Source organism: Canis lupus, chromosome 20, assembly GCF_003254725.2.
Source record: "Canis lupus dingo isolate Sandy chromosome 20, ASM325472v2, whole genome shotgun sequence".
In the NCBI taxonomy this organism is placed as follows: domain Eukaryota; kingdom Metazoa; phylum Chordata; class Mammalia; order Carnivora; family Canidae; genus Canis; species Canis lupus.
The window spans coordinates 56,491,736-56,501,654 of NC_064262.1; the positions used below are offsets into that span (position 1 = coordinate 56,491,736).

Here is a 9,919-nt window from a genome sequence, read left to right on the forward strand (position 1 = left end):
CGCGGAGAGGGGGAGGGGGCGGCGGGAGGGGAGGGGGAGGGGGAGCGCGAGGAGGAAGCCCAGGGGGTGGCAGGAGGGGGGACGAGGGCGGAGATGGAGGGAGAGGGGCGGGCGGAGCGCGAGGGGGCACCGCGGGGAGGGGGCGGGAGCGGAGGGGGAGGGGCGATGCCCCAGGGGGTGCCGCCCCCCATCTGACCACCCGACCCCCTCTCAGACAGCATCCCTGCAGGGGAGGCCCCTGCGCCCTCTCCCAAGGCCCCCCCTTCCCCTACCGCTCCCCTTTCATGCAGAGGCTTCTCAGCTGGGGGATCTGCGAGCATCAGGGGTGTGCGCCCCCCTCCACTCTGCACCTCGATTTCCTGTCCCTACAATGGTCCTAATGTCCTCCGTGTTGGAGAATCCCGGCTGCCCCTGTCCCCCTAGGCCCCTCCGTACCTCCGGGGACTCCTAGGTCTGAGAGCCCCCAGCCCCAGAGAGCCAGCCCTCCTCCCCCGGGGGGGAGCTGGAACTCCGGGCCTGACCCAGGAGGTGGCCACCTCCAGCAGGGCCGGGTACACCCGCGGTTCAGTCTTGGGGGGGAAACAGAAAGAGGCCCTGCTGCCAGGGCTGGTGGAGCCTGGGACCTGGAAATGATGTCACGGGCCCATTCTGCAGACAGCAAAACTGCAGCACGTTGTCGGGGCCACAGAACGAGGCAGGTGGGTCCCCTGGGCTGCGCTAAAGGGGCTCGCAGCCCCACAAAGAGGCACCGGAAATAATCAGGAAGGCCAAGCAAGTCACAGGGGTGACAAATCATCAACAGCCACGATGTGAACATCTGTCACGGCCCCAGCCTTGGCCAAGGGTTTGGACTAGTCTAATTCATTAAAAATATAATATTATATTCATTTTTTTATATTCATTTTTATTATTATGTTTATTCATTTTTACCCCCAGCATGGGGCTCCAACCCCCTCCCCCCAGAGGTCAAGAGTCACGTGCTCTTTGGACTGTGCCAGCCAGGCGCCTCATCTCTGTTACTTCTTGAAAATACCTGTGAAGGGAGGACCATTTTGCAGATAAAGAAACTGAGGCTCAGGACAGGTAGTGACTTGCCCAAGAGCTTCACAGCCGAGAACCTGGATCCTGAGGCAGGGAGGTCCCATCCATAGGGTCCAGGATCCTCGCCATTGTGTCTAAGAGAAAGAGAGAGCTTCTGGGAGCCAGTGCTGGGGAGGGGGGCCTTCAAGGATGGGGTGGCCAGCAGGTCAGGGGCCAGCAGGAGGGGCTGGGCTGAGGAGGGTGGGAAGGCGGTGAGGTTGCTCCTTGAGGCACCCCCCCTTCCCGTGGAGGCCTCCATCCCAACAGTTCTTGGCCTCTTCCCCGTGCCTGGGGGGGTGAGCAACCCTGATGCCACCTCGGGGCCTTTGCCTCCGCCTGGAACATGCTGTCCCCAGAGCTGGGCACTCGCTGCCATCACCGCCATCAACACCCCCTCTCCCGCTTTATCTTCGCGGCATCAATCACTGCTCACAACTTAAGTCCACAGATATTCCCTTGTTCTCCTTCTTCCCCTCACTCTGAGCTCCCTCCCGGACAAAAGGGATGGGGTCTGAGGCGGTGGTGGCCGAGGCCCCAGGCTGAGAGGGTGCCGGGCACGCAGTAGGCGGGCAGGGGAGGCTCCGGGAGCCTCGGGCAGCGGCAGAGGAGGTGGCCCGGAGCCAGCCCCCGGGAGCCCGGCAGGTGTTGGTGCAGAGGAGGGGCTCGGGGGCGCCTGGCCTTCCCATTTAGATGCTTCCCGACTTTGGGAGCTGCAGGAGGGGCCCATGCGCCCAACCCGCCCTGCCCGCCAGGGACACCTCCCCCCCAGGGTCCCTCCCAGTATCCTAGCATTTCCCTGTGTCTCCACCCTTGGCTCTGGATGTCCCAGAGTCTCTCTCTTTCTCTCTCTCTCTGCAGCCCCGCCCCCCACCGTCCTTAGAGGTCTTTCTAGATCTCTCCTCCCTCTCTATCTCTCCCTCCTACTCTCCCCGTGTGCCCCCCCACCCCGCTCTGTGCCCCCTCCCTGCCATCGGAGCCTCCCCTTGCAGTGCCCCCACCCTCCATCCCCCTCCACCTCCCCGCACAGGCCTCTCCCACCCACCCGGGCCCCTGGGCCAAGTTGCTGGGCGCCAGCCAGGCCTGGAAGCCGGCCCCTCCCCCGCCCTTGACCCTCCGCCCCCTCCCACCCCCTCTCTCCCCGCCTCCGCCCCTTCCTCCTCCACCCCCTTCGCCCTCCTCCTCCTCCCCCTTCTCCCCATCCCCAGCCCTGCCTCCTCTCCACACCCCCCTCCCCTTCACCCCTCCTCTTTCCCGGCCTGGGGGAGAGGCGGGGCCGCTCCCGGTGCCCTGCTGGGCCTGATCGGGCCTGTTGGGTAAGGGCTGACCCGCCCCCGCGGGGAATGGTGGGTTTCCCCGCCCTGGCGGCGGGTGGCCTGGCACTTGGTCTGCCCACCTGGGCGGCGGGGAGGGGGTGGCCCGGGCCCTGAACAGGGCTAGCCCACCACAAGCACCAGGGCTGTGTGACCTTGGGCAGGTCCTTAGGCGTCTCTAGACTTGGCCGCCTCCACTCCACGCTCCCAAGCCAGATGGACTGGCCGCAGGCATTTATTGGACGCCTGCTGTGTACTGGGCTCTGGGGTGGGTGCCCAGGGACCCAGGACAGAGTGCTTCTTGACCCTCATGGAGCCCACAGCATCCAGGGAAGACAGATAACAAATAAACTAGCAAATAAGATAATTTCAGAGAACAGTCAAAGGCTACAAAGAGAAATCCAACAGGGGCAGGAGACAGAGAATGACAAGGGGCCTCTCTCCGTGGAGGTGACATCTGAGCTAAGACCTGGATGACAGGAGCCTTCCAGGGAAGATGGCTAAGGGGAGGGGGGCGCTGCAGGCAGAAGCCCAGACAGAGGCAGCACCGCCTGTTCTGGGCAGGTTCTCACCCCCGGCTTTGCAGGCCTGTTGTGAGCATCAAAGGCAAGGTGGGGGGAATGGGAGGAGGGAATAAGGGGGGGCAGCACTCAGGGCAGCGGGAGGGAGCATTGTCAGGGCAGCTCAGCCCCTTTGTTGGATGAGCAGACTAAGGCCCAGAGTGAGAGGTCTCACAGCAAACCAGAGGCCAATGGGGCCACATTGTGTGTGGGGTCTTTTCCACACACATCTATGCCCCACCCCCTGGGGACGCTGAATCGGGGGTCCAGCAAGGAGCACCCCAAGAGTAGGGATGGAGGCAGGGTTCACAGGGATCCGGCAAGTGGCAGCCACAGCGTAGAGGTGAGGCCCAGACTCAGGGTGGAGGGGGTGTGCGTGGTATGGGGTCTGGGATACGGGCAATGACCAAGGGCTCCCCAAATCGAGGCTCCCTTCCTGTGCCTGCTCCTGCCGGCCGGGCTCTCCCCTGCACACACCGGCACAGTAGTGATGGGCAAAGCCGGTTTGCCTGAGCCTCTGTTGGATTCTGTGATGATAGGAGGAAGTTCCTACCTCTCCTTTCACAGAATCACGGGGACACCGCAGCAAGGTAGGATCTGAACCCAGGCCTTCAAGGGAAGTGTGACCTCAGGTGGCCCCTGATCCCCGCAAGCTAGGTTAGCAAAGGGCAGGCAGTCAGGGGCTCCGGGGCCCTGCCCCAAATCCTGGGTGACCCGGGACGGGCTCTGTCCCTCCCTAGGCTTGCCGCTTTATCCTCCCAACAAATACATGGAGCAGGCTCTGTGTCGGGCCTGGGCAGACCGTAAAATCCTCAGTAAGTGCTCAGAGATGAGTGTTCATAAAATGAGGGCGGCTGACCAAGTAGGAGGGTTGAGGGCCCCCCTAAGCCGGCTGGCCGGAGCAGGCCTCACTAGCATGTGATGCTCCATCCAAGACTGGAAGGGGAGAAGAGTCAGCCGTGGTCCAGGCAAAGGAAACAGCCTATACAAAGGTCCAGGGGGCAGGACCTTGCCTGGTATGTTAGAGGAACAACCAAGAGGCCTGAGAGGGGAGGGAGGGAGAGGGAGAAGGAGATGAGGACAAGGAGAGGACAGGGGTTGGATCATGTAGACAAAGGGGGTAGTTTGGATTTCATTCTGAGGGTGATGCGGACCTCTGGAAGATTCTTGAGCAGAGGAAAGGATGGGGTCTGATCATATGCGTATATAGACAGATAAATAGTTTTTTAAGTAAATATCCATGTCCAACTTGGGGCTTGAACTCAAGACCCGGAGATTAAGAGTCGCATGCTCTACGGACTGAGCCATTTTATTTTATTATTATTATTTTTAAAGATTTTATTTATTTTTAGAGACAGAGAAGCAGAGACACAGGCAGAGGGAGAAGCAGGCCCCATGCAGGGAGATGTGGGACTCCATCCCGGGTCTCCAGGATCAGGCCCTGGGCTAAAGGTGGCGCTAAACCACTGAGCCACGGGGCTGCCCCGGACTGAGCCATTTTAATGGGTACACGGGTGGGGGGAAGGGAGGGTGCATACAGAGACCGGTGTGAAGCGGGAGGCCAGGGAGAGAAGGCCTTTGGGCCACAATGGCCGAACAGTGGCTTCCCAACATGGACCATTTACTAGGAGTTATTTTAAAATACCTGATTGGCCTTCACCTCCTGGAAGATTCTGTCCTCAACCTCAGTTTCCAGGTGGGGAGCCCCGTGGAGCAGAGCAGAGGCCATCCAGGACTCCCTGTGGCCCCTTCTTTTTTCTTTTGCACCTGCAGGGGCCGGTATTGGGAGCCTTCAGCCAATCCTAGTGCCTCCTTCCTGCCCAGTCCCTGACTCCCACCGTCAGAGCCCATCGCACCTTTGCAGGCCCTAGTGAAAGTAGTAGCTGGGGCCTTTCACCCCATGGGGCCTGACCATGTCCCCCCCCCACCTCACAGCGTGGGCCTGGCCAGAGGTGCGCCCTGCAAGGTGAGGCGTCAGAGCCCATGACTCCTCAATCCCAGGGGAAGACTTAACACTGTCCCAGCTTTCCTCTATGCGGCAGCTCCTATGCACTCTGCAGAACCCCAGCTTCGACACCCCCTCTGACATCTAGGAAGCCTTCCCAACTTCCCAAGCAGGGACCTTGCTCCAGCTCCGTCTCTGCTCCCACCGACAGTCCAGTCCCGGTCCCTGCACCTCAGCCCTGACTACAGGGGGCTGAGAGGGTCTTCTGGTCTCCCCCTTGCTGTCCCAAACTTGGGAGCCCCTCCCTGAATCCCTAGCCTGGCTGCTCACCCGGGGGACAGCAGAGAGCACTGGTTTCTCCAACAAGTCGCTTCCAACCATCTCACTGTACAAGTGAGTAAACTGAGGCCCAGAGAGAGGCCCGCGAGCGTCTTAAGGTCACGGTGGGGGGCGCCAGAAGCCCGGGCAGGGCTCCCACGTTCCCAGGTGGAGGGCGACGTGTGAGTGACTCTTCTGGGGGGGCTCAGCGCCAACCTTGGCAGGAACAGAGGCTCAGAGGTCACCTGAGAGCCCTGGCCGGCAGGAGGGGACAGGCTTGGCTGGTGGCCCAGCAGCTCGGCTGGGGGCGGGGGGGCGGGGGGGCGGGAGGCAGAGGTTGGCGAAGTCGGAAGCCAAAGGCTTGGCCTCCCCGAGGGAGCCGCTTTCCCGGCCCGGGTCGGATCAATGGGCTGTAATTATACCGCGCCGGGCCCGGAGCCGGCGGGGAGGGAGCGGGAGCTGGCAGGAGCGAGGCGGCGGGCGGGGGAGCGCGGCCCGAGAGGGACCCACGTTACTTTGATTGACAGCCCTGGCGGGCGCCGCGCAACGCCTTCTGGGGATCGTAGTCTTTCCGAGAGGCCCGCTCCCGCCTCCTCTCGCGTTTGCGCTCGGGGAAACCGAGGCACGGGACTCCCGCACCTCCCTCGCCTCCGCCTCCCCGTCGGCTTATCCCTCCCCCCATCTGGCCTGGGGACAAAAACTGACGCGGGCTAGCGAGCCTCCAGCCCCGGGCGACAGTCTCGGCTCTTCCCGGGGGTGGGGGGGGGGGGTGGGAAGGGTCCTTCTACCTTAGTTTACCCATCTGTGAAATAGGGCGAGAGGCGCCCCGTGGGGCGCCAGCTGGCCGGGCTTGTGCAGGGCAGGGTGTTGGGCGAGGGGCTCTGGCATTTGAGGAGGGGCCCGCCGGGCTGGGGGTGGCTCGCTACCCCGGGTTTCGGAGCCTGACGGCACCGGATCGCCCACCCCCAGCCCCGGCATCACCGAGGCCCGGCGTCCACGAGGCTCTCCGCGTCTGGCGGGCGGGGGGGAGCCACACGCTCCTACCCCGCTGGCAGCCCTCTGATTGGCCCAGCCCGTCCCAGTGCCTCCTGCCATTGGCTGCGGGGTCCTCGATCGCCATTGGCCGGAGCCCATTGTGACGTCACGGACCCATGTGGGAGCGCCGCGAGGCGATTGGCTGGCGCGCGCAGCCAACCACCGCGGAGAGAGGAATTTCCACAGTAGCCGAGGCGGAGAGGCTGATTTAAGGTGGTCCGAGCAATCCGGGGTCCCAGCGCTGCTTCTCGGCTTTTTCCTTTAAAAAAAATAAAAAATAAAAAACCCACCTCATAAAAACCCAGGCAGGGACTGGGGCTGAGCCGTTCCGTACGGCGGGAGGAGGGGGATCAGAAGCGAAGTCCCTTCCCCCATTTTGCAGCTTCTTGCCCGGTTCTGCAGGTGGGGCGTGCAGCCCCGGCGGGCGGGCGGGGGGGGGAGGGGGGGCGAGTTCGCGGGGCGCAGGCTTCTGGGGTAACGAGAGGGTCGTGCTAGACTGTCCAGCCCGGAACCCACCGCGGCGATCCTTGCCCGGCCCGGCCTGCTGCCCCTGCCGCGTGTGCATTTCAGCGTGGTGCGGTGGGTCCCCCATCTCACTGCTCCCAGCTGAGCCCCCCCAAATTCTCAAAGCTGCCCCCAAAGCAGAGCTCACAGCAAACGGTCTCCTCCCTCCTGGCGAATCACGTACACCATCCTGTGTGTGTGTGTGTGTGTGTGTGTGTGTGTGTGTGGTCTTGTGGCTTCTGGGCAATCCACAAATCTGTATTTACCCTCCCCTGCGGGGTGTGCCTGGTAGAAACGTCTAAAGCCTGTTGCCTCAAGGTCCCCTCCTCCAGGAAGCCTCTCTGGCTTCACCAGGCAGAGGCCCTGTCCGTCTGGTCTGCAGGCGCTCACTCCATCAGTGACCCAGGAGTCAGTGCCTAACTCTGTCCACCCCCCACTTCCCTATCCTGGGCCAGGCGTCTCTAGGAGCCCGAGGGCCTTCCAGCATGAGGGTGGGTTGTAGAATAAATACCCACCTGAACAGCCTGTGCTCACTGTGTGGAGGGGGAAGGTACCTTCCGGAGGAGAGGATGCCTGCAGGAGATGCTTTGGGGCTGGGCCTTGAAAAAATGGATTTTCTCCAGGCAGAGAAGGAGCAGTAGCGAATTCCAGGAAGAGGTAACCACACAAGCAAAAGCCCGGAGGTGGGAGAGAACACAGAGTAGGTAATGGGACTGGCGTGGGCTGGAGCAGAGAGAGTAGGTGAAGGGGTGGAGGGAGGTGAAGCCAGGCCGGGCCAGGTGCTGCAGGACATCTGAGGCTAGCCAGAGGATCTGGGGTTTGTCCTGAGTAAGTTTGCCATAGGAAGCCATGGGAAGGGTTTTGTTTGTTTGTTTTTTAAAGTTTTTATTTATTTATTAATGAGAGACACACAGAGAGGCAGAGACACAGGCAGAGGGAGAAGCAGGCTCCCTGTGGGAGCCTGATGTGGGACTTGATCCCAGGACCCTGGGGTCACAGCCTGAGCCGAAGGCAGATGCCCAACTGCTGAGCCACCCAGGTGCCCCCATGGGAAGCTTTTATGTGGGAGGGCCAGGCCCAAAAATGATGGCGAGAGTTAAAGCCTGCTGGGGCTGGAGCTCAGAGAGGGGAGGATGAAGAGCTGGCTCAGGCCGGAGGGGGCGCTCTGCGGATAGGGAGCAAGATTGAGGGGGCAGGTGCAGGGGAGGGAAGGGGCTAGGCCTAAGCCAATGCTCTGTCTTGGGAGAGCAGGACCAGGGCCCAGGTCTGGGGGAAGGTGCTACACCTAGTGACCCCGGGAACATCCCGGGGAGGCATGGCGCTTCCTGGAAAGGTTTTGGAATTAGGACTTCACGGACCCCCACCCCAGAACCGGGGATTCCTGGCGTTGTAGAAAGGTGGAACTCCGTTCTTAGCCCTTCCCAGCAGGAGTGTGGCCAGTGACTTCCGGCTTGAGCTGATCAGCTGTTTCTTCTCCCCAGCTCCTCTGCCTATCCGTTTATTGAGCACTTGCTGTGTGCCAGGCTCTGCAAGAAACGGCTCTGTCCCCACACGGCCTAGTGAGGGAGACAAATGCCGAATTGAACAACCCGCAGGGAAATGTGGTGTTGGCGAAACAAAACACACTCTGGCGGGACCTCGAAGGAGGGAGGACGGGATACAGGATTTGGGAATAACCAGGTGGGATGAGTGAATGACCGTAGAAATGGGTGGCCTGGAGGGGGCTTTCTTAGGTGACCTCTGAGCTGAGACTTGAATGACCCAAAGCAAGGGAACAGCATTTCAGGCAGAGGGAACAATAAATGCAAAAGCCCTGAGGCAGGCCCCTATCTGGTCGGTTAGGAAAAGAGTGGAGAGGCCAGAGTGTCGGAAGCAGAGGGGATGAGGGTGAAGATGAAGGCAGTTGGGTCCAGGGAGGGAAGGGCAGAGACGGGGTTTGTGCAGGGCTTTGTGGGAAAAGAGAAGAGTTTGGATTTTATTTTGATGACAATAGGGAGCCATTGAACACTAGTACACACACACACACACACACACACACACACACACATCTCTGTCCTCAGGATCTCTTTCTCCCCTGCGCTCCCATCCTGGGTAGGTCGCATGTCTCTCAGGCACCCCAGATAAGTAGGTTCCCTCTTGTCTCCACCACTGCTCCCCAAAGTCTTTCTCTGTACACACAAATAGTTCCCCAATCGCCAAGCTGTGATTGTGCCTTGTCCGCAGAGCTCGGAGAGGGCCAGAATCGCTTCCCCTTCGGTCACCCTCGTATTCCTGGCACCTGGAAGGATACCTGGCCCCTGATAGATGCTCAATAAATTATCTGTTGGCTGGAAGGCGGTGCTGCTCAGCTCGGGAGGGCTTCGTCTACTTTGGCTCCCCCGCCTCCAACACAGGGGCAGGCATCACCGCGAGGCAGGGGTTTCTCTCTATTTTGTGTCCGCTGCGCCTCGGTGCCTAGAGCTGTGTCTGGTCCGCAGGAGGTGCTCCAGGCATGCTTGTTGACCGACTTAACAAACTTTGAGGTTTTTCCTACCAAGATGGGAGCAAGGAGGTGCGATGTCCCAGGTGAGTGTGGGGGATGCTCCCAGGCTGGCTGCGGTCTGTGCCCCCAGTGGAGCGCCTGCCCCCAGCGACCCCGGTCTGGTGGCAGGGATTCGGCTGCCCTTCTCAGGGCCTGCTCTGCCCTCTAGGAGCTCGCAGTCTGCTGCTGGTGGCAAGGGGAGACCGAGTCCCAGCTGCGGGAGTTTGCTCGTGCAGGGCCAGGCTGGGGGCTGTTCAGGCCCCATCTCCTTAAAGGACAGCTCCAGGCTCTGCCGTTTTACAGATGCGAATACTGAGGCCGGAGGGGGCGAGCGGGGTCTGCCCTCCTCGGTGCAGGTTGCCGGCCTCCTCCAGAACCTGTCTCAGCCCTCTCCCTCGGGAGGGCCCCTTCACCCCAACCGCCCCCTCCCCAGCACGCTGCCCCCCACAGCACCCCCCCGCCCCCCGCCGAGGTGTGTCTGGCTTCCCTGCACGTCTCTCCTCCGGGGAGGGAGCGGGCGGCGTCGGCGGGGCACTGGGCGCGGGCCTCAGTTTCCCCACGGGGCCCGGCCGGGGGCGGGGCGGGGGCGGGGTCCCGGGGCGCGGGCCCGAGGCGCGGGGGCGCGGCGGGCGGGCGGGTGGGCGGG

The 9,919-nt window shown here is 62.0% G+C and overlaps 2 long non-coding RNA genes across 4 annotated transcripts; one reads left to right on the plus strand and one right to left on the minus strand.

The window, feature by feature from the left end:
• Positions 1–914: 914 nt before the first annotated feature.
• Positions 915–6,500, minus strand: LOC125753089 (uncharacterized). Of its 3 annotated transcripts, none has more exons than XR_007404093.1 (4): positions 6,002–6,500; positions 5,226–5,429; positions 4,596–4,717; positions 915–1,033 (listed from the first exon to the last, which is right to left on the minus strand). It is a non-coding gene; the product is annotated as an uncharacterized LOC125753089 (long non-coding RNA). The 3 variants fall into 3 exon arrangements; XR_007404092.1 differs by having other exon boundaries at positions 921–1,175; XR_007404091.1 differs by lacking the exon at positions 915–1,033 and having other exon boundaries at positions 4,310–4,717; positions 6,002–6,497.
• A 1,517-nt stretch (positions 6,501–8,017) lies between these two features.
• Positions 8,018–9,722, plus strand: LOC112666256 (uncharacterized). The gene is made up of 3 exons (XR_004807403.2): positions 8,018–8,432; positions 9,230–9,317; positions 9,443–9,722. It is a non-coding gene; the product is annotated as an uncharacterized LOC112666256 (long non-coding RNA).
• The last annotated feature ends 197 nt before the right edge of the window (positions 9,723–9,919 follow it).